This window comes from Diabrotica virgifera, chromosome 1, assembly GCF_917563875.1.
Source record: "Diabrotica virgifera virgifera chromosome 1, PGI_DIABVI_V3a".
Taxonomy (NCBI): Eukaryota; Metazoa; Arthropoda; class Insecta; order Coleoptera; family Chrysomelidae; genus Diabrotica; species Diabrotica virgifera.
Window position 1 is genome coordinate 127,863,601 of NC_065443.1, and position 12,380 is coordinate 127,875,980.

General features: G+C 32.6%; 1 protein-coding gene across 1 annotated transcript in view; it reads right to left on the reverse strand.

Annotated features, from left to right (window-relative positions):
- Positions 1-12,380, reverse strand: part of LOC114331316 (adhesive plaque matrix protein-like) — a 140,377-nt gene that overhangs the window by 56,366 nt on the left and 71,631 nt on the right. The gene's annotated exons all lie outside the window — the stretch shown is intronic.

The window sequence follows — 12,380 nt, forward strand, 5'->3', positions numbered from 1 at the left end:
GCTGTTTTATAGAATTTTCCCTTCAGCTTCATTGTAATGCTTCTGTCACACAACACACCACTCGCTACTTTCCACTTCATCCTTCTTCTTATGGTGCCTATCCGTTACGGATGTTGGACACTAACATGGCTATTCTGACTTTGTTGACTGCTGCCACTTCATCCATCCAGCCCTAATTCTACTGCATTCATCTCCATCTATTTCTTCATTACTCTGTAATACCGATTCTAGGTACTTAAAACTATTGCTTTTTACAATCATTTCACCATTCAAAGATACCATTTTATTTGTAGTAACTCCATCTTTAAATGAACATTCCAAATACTGTGTTTTGTCCTACTAAGTTTTAAACCTTTTTCCTCCAGAGCTTGTCTCCACTGTTCCAGTTTTTGTTCTAAGTCTCTTTCACTATTTCCTACTAACACTACATCATCAGCATACATTAGGCACCATGGAATCCTACCCTGTAGTTTCGCTGTTATCTGGTCCAAAACTAATGAGAATCAATAAAGACTAAGCACCGAGCCTTGGTGCAATCCTACTTTCACCTGAAATTAATCAGTCTCTCCCACACCTGTCCTAACACTAGTCGTTACTCCCTCATACATATCTCTCACAATCTTTACATATTCGCCAGGGACTCCTTTCTTATTGAGTGCCCACCACAGAAAATCTCGAGGAACTCTATCATATGTTTTCTCAAGATCAATGAATACCATATAAGCGTTGGTCTCTTTATTCCTGTATTTTTCCATCAGTTGCCTTACAATGAAAATTGCATCTGTTGTTGATCTGCCCTGCATAAAGACTAATTGATTATCGGATATTTCGGTTTCTTCACGTATCCGTCTATCAATTACTCTCTCCCATATTTTCATGGTGTGGCTAAGTAGTTTTATAGCCCTGTAGTTTGTACATTGTTGTATGTCTCCCTTGTTTTTGTAGACAGGTACTAATATACTGTTTCTCCATTCGTCTGGCATTTGTCCAACTTCCATAATTCTATTAAATAGACCTGCTAGTCAACTTATTCCTGTCTCCCCATCTCAAAACAACATATTATAATATTATATGTTCCAAAAGCGTAGCAAACAGTTTCGCTGATATGGTGTCCCCTTGACGTACTCCACGTTGTATTGGGAATTTCTGAGTTTCACGATCAGCTACTCTAACACTAGCTGTTGCTTTTGGTATATGTGTTTAATTATATTTATATCTTCTTCTTTATGTGCCTTCTCCTAATTGGAGGGTTGGTATCATCATCACTATCTTTTCTCTATCTACCGCTGCTCTAAAGAGTTCTATAAAACTGCATTTAAACCAGTCCCTTGAATTCTTCAACCATGACACTCTCCTTCTTCATATACTCCTTCCACCTCTTATCTTTTCCTGTATTATCAGTCTTAGCATTTTATATCGCTGTCCTGTCCCCTCATCACGTGTCCCAGATATTGTAAGCTGTTGCGTTTTGGTATATATGTTTAATTATGTAGTCAATTATTGACTATATATTGTCAATATATTGACCGATAGTCAATTCGGCATTCTGTTAAGGCTTCCAACATTTTTTGTTGATTTACGGTGTAAAAGGCCTTTTCATAGCCCACAAATATTAAAGCTAGTGATTTATTATATTCAGTACATTTTTCTATAAGATTTTTTTATTACCAATAGGTGATCGTTTGTTCCGTAGCCTTTTCTAAAACTTATCGTAGCATAGCAAAGATATAGCAATATTCCATTCGAACGCGAAGGTCAATGCTAAGATCATGGCTTCAAAATACGTTTCTCATTTTTACAAACGTAGGTCGGGCGAGGTCTATTAGGCTTTTATTTTCTCCTTAGGCTTTTGATTTCTGCGGCTAGATCCCAACTCTCATTAATAGTACTGCCAAGATACACAAGTCTCTCTTCTCTGACCAGTATGGCATCTTCGATTTTTATACCGTCATCCTGTATATAATTTTGTTTCCGATTATATATCGTTTTTATATTCAAATTAATATATTTAGTTTTCTTAAAACGTTCAGTTTTAATCCATACTGATCACAGGTTTGTTTTATTTTGTTTTTTGATTTGTATTTGTTTTTACCTTAATTTATTAGTTTTGTTATATTTATACCTATTTCATTTAAATGACTACATTTGTTTCTTTCAGGTAGTTAATAAGTAATTTAACACGTTGACGGACAGAACGTCTATAGACGTCTAATTTCCATTGATGTAATGTGACATAACGTCTATAGACGTTGCATTTTTCCCTACTCTACTTTGCAAAATACATTGTCACAACACTTGCTTATACATTTGACGCACTGTCCGTCAACGTGTTAATTATTTCCATTTCATGACAACTTAGTAGATACTCTGTACTAATTGGAAAATACACTTGTGTTCGTCGTAGATTGTAATATAATCGGTCTATTATATCTCTCGATAATTTGGCATTCAAAGAAAATATGATTCAAATATCTAATCAAAACATTCTCACAACAGCAAACTGATGAATTAACTATGTTTAACAACGTAAGTATACTTTAACAAAAACCTGTATTATAGTATGTACCATAGTACTTTAATTGGGTAACCTTGAACTTGTAAAGCTCGTAATGTTCGGACACATGTAAGTTTTAAACGAAAGCAACACCTTCAAGTGCACACTATTTGTTTATACAAATCAAGGCCAAAGAGAGTTCCATTCATGTTTTAATACCAGCAACAAAGAAGAAAATAGCGTGTATTTGTGTATTGGTACCCATCTGCCGCGCATTGTTAGGGTACCAAAAGTAGGTAACAACGTGGGAACCTTGTAGCTAATGAGAAGGTACTACATCGGTTAGGATGAGCGCGATAAGAACACAGACGTACATCTGGGTTTTATAATACTATTATTTGCTAGTTTTTTATGGTATATATTTCAAATAATATATATTTTTTCCACCCATTTTGAAAAATATGAATACTCGAATTGTGTATGTCTATCTATCCCAGAGACATTGTAAACACAACTCCTCCGTTATAAGACCAGAAATAATGACAATGAGGTATCTACTAAAAGCTTATAATTCAAGGATCGTATTAAAGGTGAGAAGTTTGACTTAGGACTTCCAGTTTTAGAGTTGCAACCGAAAGTTCTGTTTTAACGTTGCCGAAATAGTACAAGCGATATATTATTCGACGTGTCTCAGCAAGACGAGAACAAATATATACGTCCGGTGTCATACCTTTCTGTTTGTCCGCGTGTCTGTCCGCGAATATAACTCCTCCCTGACTAAAACAGATAGAGTGACAAATGAGGTGTAAAATGAGAGTTTATAGCTCACAGGTGGTATTAGGGGTGAGAAATTTGACCTAGAACTTCCGGCTTTAGAGTTGCAACTTACTGCAACTGGAATTACTATTTTAAAGTCGCCGAAATAGTACAAGTGGTATATTATTCGACGTGCCTTAGAGATAAGAAAAAAAATCTATACTTTCGATTGCACGTCGATTTGTTCGTCCGTCTGTCTGTCCGCGAATATAACTCATACGTTATTAGAACTAATATAATGATAAATGACGCGTCGAGTGGAAGCCTATAACTCAAGGTATTAAAATAAAGAAATTTAACCTTGCAGATTTGCAACTGAAAGTACTGTTTTAAAGTCGCCGAAATAGCAGACGGGCTTGAATATTTAGTTTCGCTTTTGATGTCATTTCTGCTTAAAAAGTTATGACCCGAAGTTTGCCAAAAATGAAAGTTACACAAAGAGTTCAAATATTGACTTACTAGTCCAGGGTAATAAGGATTTTCTCGGGACACTCAAAGATCCAGGTAGATGACTACTTCTTTAGTTATTGTAGACCTATAGGAAGAAAACCTACCTGTTTCCTGCCTAGAGTTCGCGTCCGTTTTTTAATTATTAACAATTTAGTGCAAAAATCGCGATTTTTTCGATTTTTTGCACTCCATTCAAAAGTTAAATAGTTGACATAAAATTACAAAATTTAGTTTTTTAGAACATTGAAAAATCTTCAAAATGCCGATTTTAGAAATTTAAAAAGTTAATTTGTTGCCACGCAAACTGCAAAATAAGTGAAAATCGTTATTTGTTAATAACTTTTACTAAAACTAGCTTAGAATTTTAGTGTTTCACCCAAAGTTGGGTATTGGCGTACTTAACAAACCTTTAAAATTTGAGACAGATCCATTAATTAGTTTAAGAGTTATTCTATTTGTTTATCCCAGAGGCCTTTATTTTGCAATAAGATAAGACAGAAAATAATAAAGATAGGGCAATTCTGAGTATGCTAAATGAAAGTAGAAGAGTGATAGTATCAAAATGTATTAAGAAAAGATAAAAAGAATAATTAACATTGTCAAAAATCTTAATGCCAAATTTTTTAAATTTTGTAGTTTATAAACAATTAGAATAACTTTAAAAATGTTGTCCGCAGAAACAATCTTTTAATATATTTGAAAAGATAGTATTTTAACACGAATTTACAAATAAAGAAATTTAGCCTGAGTTTATTTGGGATAGCCTGTTTTTTTTAATTCACAGCTAAGTTGTTTATAATAATTAAGGAACCTTATTAATGCCATTTTAAAGAATGGGATTTGTGTTTTTTCTTAAAAAATTTACACAAACATTGTACCTTCACAGCACCCTATACGAATTTTCAAAAATGTAGTTCAAACGATTACTAGGGGGAACCTACAAATCAACCGAGTTAAAATACCGAAAAACCAATTTCAAACGAATATAATTTTCTGTATCTCCGGATAAACTCAATGGATTTTGATTTTTCTTGTTTTAGTTTGTATGTAATTTCTACGTACATTACAAATATGCAATTTGTTTATAAATTTATTAATTAATAAACAGTCTAATTTATTTAAATAATTCTTGAACAAATATTTTTTTACAAAAATCTATTTTTTTTAATCATAGTATCATTAATAATCATGGAAAAAGTTAAAGTACACTTTAATAAATAAATGATTTTTATTAGATAATTATTTATTGAAGATAATTTATTTATTAAAATATACCTTAACTTTTTTATAAATAATAACGATAGTAAGATTAAAATCATGGATTTTTGGGAAAAAATATTTTTTAAAAATTGTTTAAACAAATTAGACCGTTTATTAATTAATAAATGAAATGCCTAGACAAATTGCATATTTGTAATGTACAGAAAAATTATATACAAATTAAAAAAAGAGCTATCAAAATATATTCAGTAGATCCCGAGATATAGAAAATGATAGTAGTTTTAAGTTGCATTTTTTAGTTTTTGAACTTGTGCATTTGTCGGCTCTCAGCTCCCCCTTTACTTACCACGACAAGTCAGCAATTGAACTGTATTTTTGAAAATTCGTGTAAGATACCAGCTTTTCTAATATGTAAAATGATTTTTTCTACGGACAATATTTTTAAAGTTATTCTAAATATTTATAAACTACAAAATTTCACAAATTTGGCATTAGGATTTTTGACTATATTAGATAATTTTTTTATCTTTGTTTAGTACATTTTGATAGCACCAGTTTTGTACTTTCATTTGGCATACGCAGAATTGCCGTATCTTCATTATTTTCTGTCTTATGTTATTGCAAAATAAAGGTCTCTGGGATAAACAATGTGAATAACTCTTAAACTTATTAATGCATCGGTCTCAAATTTTGAGGATTTGTTAATTGCCCCAATACCCAACTTTTGGTGAAACACTAAAGTTCTAAGGTAGTTTTAGTAAAAGTTATTAACAAATAACGATTTTCACTTATTTTGCAGTTTGCGTAGCAACAAATTAATATTTTAACTTTTAAAAAATCGGCATTTTGAAGGTTTTTAATGTCCTAAAAAATCAAATTTTGTAATTTTATGTCAACTATTTTTATTTTGAATGGGGTGCAAGAAATAAAAATAAAACGCGATTTTTGCAATAAATTATTAATAATTAAAAAACGGACGCGAACTCTAAGCAGGAAACAGGTTGGTTTTCTTCCTATAGATCTACAATAACTAAAAAAGTAGTCAGCTACCTGGATCTTTGAGTGTCCCAAACATGGTCTATTTCTAGCTTATTACCCTGGACTATACGGTTCTACTTCCTGTGAAACTTTGGGTGAAAACCTAGGACTTACGAAGTCCACTTGCTTGTTTTTATAGAATAAACTAAAAATTAATAAATAAATGCTGTATTTGACATTTTGATATTTTAATCATTTAAATAAGGAGACAGACATAAGAACCAGGATAGAAATAGAAAGAAATGCATTTGTGAAAAAACAACCCGCTGCAACAAATAACTTAGATTAGAACTGAGAGTAAAAGCTTGTAAATGCTGTTTTTGATACTAAAATATGGACTCGAAAGCTGGACACTGGAGAAAGAACACAGAAATAAGCTGGTTATTTGAAATGTGGTGTTACACAATGAGACTTAGAATACCATTGACGGAACTAAAGGAAGGAAAGGAACACGGAAGTATTGCGACAATAGGACACATAATACAAAATAATCAACACAATAAAAATAAGAAAGTTAGAATATCTGGGACACGTAATGAGAGGACAGCGATATGAACAAAGGTGGTAAACAGACAAACCGAAAAAACATGGATGAAAGGAATAATATAATCGATGAAAATGAGGTAGAAAGAAAAATATGGACAATGAAACCACCGACAAAAATGGAAATTGAGCCTCGGACAACGTCAATGATTTACAAAACCGATTGTTCATATAAAACAAAGAAGAATGGTAGAGAGTTTAACGAAAGGGTAACAAATCAATTGGAAGTTCTGTTCGACAAAATACATGGAACGTTTTCGTAGTCTGACGTATCAAATTTTTAACCTGTTCCACTATTAAAACTTCCCCTGTTCCAGTGTTCCCATAGATCAAAGTTTGTCCGAAGAGACACCTTTAAGGGGGGGGGGGTAATGGTTTGAAATATTTAAATTTTTTTATTATTTCAAATAAAAGTTCGTACTTTCAACAATACTCTCTGAAAATTTCAAAATAATCGGAGTAAAATTACCAGAGATACAGCGTGTTGAATATATACCAGCGTAGTGAGAAACGTTAAACAACTGTCCGCCTTCTCTTTTGTAGATTACTACTCGATTCAAAAACATATTCCAATGTGCATTACTTTACGATTTGGCAGACAAATAAGAAGATGAAGATGCAGTTGTCAAAACTTTAAACTCATTTTTCTCAAAACTGCTTTTTCAAATGCGGTGGACATTGTAACTGAAAAAATACTCGGCCGATCTACCTGATATTTTGCACAGATTTTCTTGAGACATTTCATGAGGTAACAACGTCGAGATATTTTTCTCTTTTTGCTTATTTTTTGTTCAACAATAATAAATCTGTTGATTTTCACAAAAGTTTTACCAAAAATTTCATTTTTTTGATTTCTGATGGATACCAAAAATTCAAAAATCATTAAAAATAAAAAAACTCGGCGTTGTGACCTCGTAAAACACATAAGCTAATTAAATCTTTTTGAATTTTTTGTTTCGTATGATCTAGTGATGAGTTCTGATGTCCACTGCAAAATCCATTTTTTTGTGAGCTGCCTGTCAAAATTTGTCACAAATGGCTTACTTTTCAATGTTTTGGATTGAATTTTTTTTTTCTAAATATTCTTTGAATTATACTTAATATGTTTATTTTGAATATGCTTATTAAAAATAAAATAATTGTACCACAGCTTTGAAAAAAAATTACAAAAATGTGCTTGATATGTTGATTTCAAACCATACCCCCCCCCCCCCTTAAGCTATTAACAAATTTTCAGCTTGCTATCAATCAACCTTTTTTTGGACGCGGGATCCAGGCCTATTAGTAGATCTTCCGGATCGGACTCTGGTTTGGCCAATTAGGATTTTATTTTCTTATTGTGGTATATTCTCAATAATATATTTGCTTTTTATTTTTAAAACCTATTTTCTACATTATACCACAGCCACTCCAAAATTTTTATGCACTCTACCCCCAGTAATTAGATTTCTCATTGTGTCTATTAGCTGTTGTTACTGTAAGTACGCCACTGCAGTCAAATTAAAATATACAAATATAACGTTTTCAGACAAATTGAAAGTGAATGGAAAAGCGAACATATATACTTTTTTGTTCTCTGATTCCTAGCTGTCTTATTAATAATTTCACTTCTTGCATTCTTCTGTTTAACGATAAATGTGGATAAATCAATTAATTTTAAGATATGTATATCATTTGAAATTCATAGAGGAATATAAAGTTTTTATAAAGAAAAGTCACTAAAAAGTAGATATATAAAAAAGGCCACTGTAACAAGATTTTCTACTTTTAATATGAGAAATCATCAATCATTATTTAAACTAAAGGATTAATAAGTATATTATGGAAAACAGTAGTGTATGGAAATAAACAGGGTGCTAACGGGGATACACAACTGAATACTGAAGAATCACAAATAATGAGAGTAAAGAGTACCTATAGTTTCAAAAAAGTGTAAGAGTTTGAATAACTAGGGGTTACCCAGATAAATAAATAAAACCAAGAAATCAAGAAGAGGAGTGCGAAAAGACGAATTGTTAGAGCGCTGCACAAACTATTAAAATTAAAACACATCTCGAGGTTGGCGAAATTACGATTATAACGAATAGAAATCCACCCCAACTGTATGAAATCCTAAGAAACAAAAACATCGACAGTCGTGACATTAACATCATTTCCAGGTTGTACTTACCGGGGGCCAACAGCAAAAATCAAGGCTGATAATGAGTTAACCAAAGCAATTGAGATTCTTCGAAGTGTACGTCAGGGTTGTGTGCTTTCTCCATTACCTGGTCAATATATATATAGCGAAACAAAATGTCAGGAAGCGCTCCTAAAGCATAAGATTGGCTTGAACATTAACGGAGAATTAATTAACAATATACGATATGCTGATACCTAACACGCTTATAGTAACAGATAACCTAGCAAATTTACAGTATTTGATGGAAAACATAAACACTCATACCAATAAGTATGCTCTAAAACTGAACATCAAAAAGACTATATAAATTCATGATTGTAACAAAGAAGCTATACAACAATGTGAATTTAACCATTTAAGCAAGTTGAAAGAGCTACGTCCTACAAATATTTAGGGGTTTGGTTCACTACTAATGACCAGACAAGAGAAATTAAGAGGCGAATAGAAATAGCGAGTCAATCATTCATCAAAATAAAAAAGTTCCTATGTTGCCGAGACATAAATCTGAAATTGAGAACGAGAATGTTAAGGTGATATGTTTTCTCCGTTCTGATGTACGGCATGGAAGCTTGGACACTAAAAAAGATAAACATCAAAAACAGTGAGTCATTCGAGATGTGGTGCTACAGGAGAATGTGGAAAATACCATGGACAGAGAGAGTAAACAAATCAAGATGTTTTACTGAAGATGGGGAAGGAATGCGAAGTCATAAAAACCAAATAAACGAAAAAACTAGAATATCTAGGCCACATAATGAGAGGGGAAATAATGTACTCCCTGCTAAGGCTCATAATCTAAGGAAAAATCTCGGGAAAAAGAAATGTGGGACGTAGGAGGATTTCCTGGTAGCGAAATTTAAGGGAGTTGTACGGGTGCAGTTCAATACAATTGTTCAGAGCTGCAGCCAACACAGTTAAGATTGTTCTGATGGTAGCCAACCTCTGATAGGAGACAGTACTGCAAGAAGAAGAAAAATCCAACCCACAGCCCTTTATGGCAGCAAAATCTGGATTGTAAAAAAACCGAAAAATATGCCCAATATCTAAGAGAGGAATATTTTAAGGAAAACTTTCGAGAGAGTTAGAGATAAACAAAACATTTATTATGTATTAACCCTTTGCGGTCGAGCGCGATGAGGAGTAAAGTGTCGTACAGGTCATTGGCATGTATTACATGCCTGCTGGACTACTCGTCACTGTTTGACACATAAAGGGGGGGCTAAGGTCGTTGTAGCCATTTAATCAATCTAATATTTCTAACAGCATTATTTAAAATAGCTCTATCTTTTTTTCTATTTGTTCTAAAATATTTATATTTGGTATAATTGAACAAAACATGTTAAACAAGCAACAAGTTGAATTTAGAAATACTAGTCTATATATAAAATTTAATAAAAAAATGTTTCATCCGGCAAGCAGATGGTACAGATCGACCTATATTCGTATCTTAGACTATATGGCCTCTAACTCTGCCTAGGTTAAATATTTTCTTGTACTCATGTTAAAAATATTAACACAATCTTTATAAAATTAACAGAACTCCATATAAACACGTCTCTTTAATTGAAATAGAATGATGTTTAGCACGTGCACAGTCAAACATAAAAACAGTCAAAACATTTACCAGGATTTGCCAAAAAACCGATATGGGTAATTCTTAACCAAATTTAACGAGAAATTCAAATATCCCGTTAAATCAAATATCCTATTAAATGGTTAACGAGTTATAATGGTCCAAGAGCTGTGAGACATTTTTGAGTAGGTATTTTAGGCAACCTGAAAAATTTTCAGGTGACTCTTCCATGATAGCCTAATACAAAAATGCCGGTCTGGCTGGAGGGTAGCGGTTATTTTCCCCAAAAATCCCCCCCCAAAGTTAAAAAAAGGGTAAAAATTGTTATTACAAAAAATATCATTGACGTGACTTTAAAGTAAATTTAAATATTCAAATATAAAGAAAATAAACAGGCCAGGCGATTTGAGGGCGATTTTAACTCTGCAAGATACTTGCATGGGCGCCCCAGGATTATTTTCAGGGGATGCATCTGAACTTCAGAAGATTTCATCTGAATCTGTACATGCTATTAACGAGTATAAAATTTTCAACTATAGATGCAAAGCTATGCACATTCCTTCCGGACAGGGAAGTACAATTATTATTTTGACAGGGTATTTTTTAATATTAAAAATAAATATTCTAAAAAGACAGGTTTTTTTTTGGTGAAATTTTCCAACTGCCATGTGATCGAACAAATTACGCGTGCATATAAATGAAAAGCGCTATAGGTAAGCAGCAGTGTGAGAAAGAGCGTATACCGGTAGCTGTTTGCGTTCTCTGTTGTACCTGAGCGAGTCCGTTCGCTCTAGAAAAATCACGTGACCTGGCGATCCCATGTTGTTGTGCCTCGAAACGTTACGAGTAATTATTATATATTATAGTTTTTTAAGTAACTTTTTCTTAATTAAAGGAAAATAATACGTACTATACAATAGATTTTGCAAATATGATAGAAAAAGACAGATTTATTATTATAAATATATAGGTAGAAAAGTATAAAAGTATAAACTAAATTAATTCTGTGTCCGAATCCTGTACTTCTTCAAACTCCTCATCTGAGCTTAAATATTCACTGTCTACTTCTTCGTCAGACTCCCCTCGAGACTCCTCTTCTACAAAAATTAATTAGCGATAATTTAATTGAATTAAACAAACTGGAACATGAAGTAAAAACCACTTCTATGTAAAAGGTATATTTACTAAAAATTTTTAGAATCCCAATAGTTTCAATAAAATGAGTTCATCAGAACGTTTTCAAACCTATCGGTCCATTATCAGTGAATTTGAATACTTGCAAAATAGCCCCAGAACCAAACAATGGTTGTGATTATAAATAAATCTACATTATGTTAAAATAAATTTAAAATGGCTAAACGCCGATGTTCAGGGATTAAACCTCTGGGAACATGGTGAAACTCTACCCGAGGACCCAATCAACCATCTTCGGTCAACGATGACTACTAAGTAAGACATAATGTAGATTTATTTATAATCACAACCATTGTTTGGTTCTGGGGCTATTTTGCAAGTATTCAAATTCACTGATAATGGACCGATAGGTTTGAAAACGTTCTGATGAACTCATTTTATTGAATCCATTGGGATTCTAAAAATTTTTAGTAAATATACCTTTTACATAGAAGTGGTTTTTACTTCATGTTCCAGTTTGTTTAACTATAAGGTATACAGCCAACCCAGGGAACTACCCCTTTTTAGTTTAATTGAATTACTACGTATTCTTTGTCCTTTTATACGGAGTCGAAGCCTGGACAATCACGGGCGCATCTGAAGAAAGACTTGCCATTGTTGAGATGTGCTGTTATTGAATAATGTAAAAAATATCATGAACACAACACGTAACAAACACGGAAACATTAAGAAAGATGAAAAAGGCAAAAGAAATACTCAACACTATAAAGGAAAGAAAAATGAGCCAAAATAAATATTCATTCTCTTCTTCTTCGTCAGACTCCCCTCGAGACTCAGATTCCTCTTCTACCTGATCTGTAAATAGTTGTAAATATGTATTTAGAATTAATTAAAAACTAATGTATAACTAATACTTAATACTTTTCCTT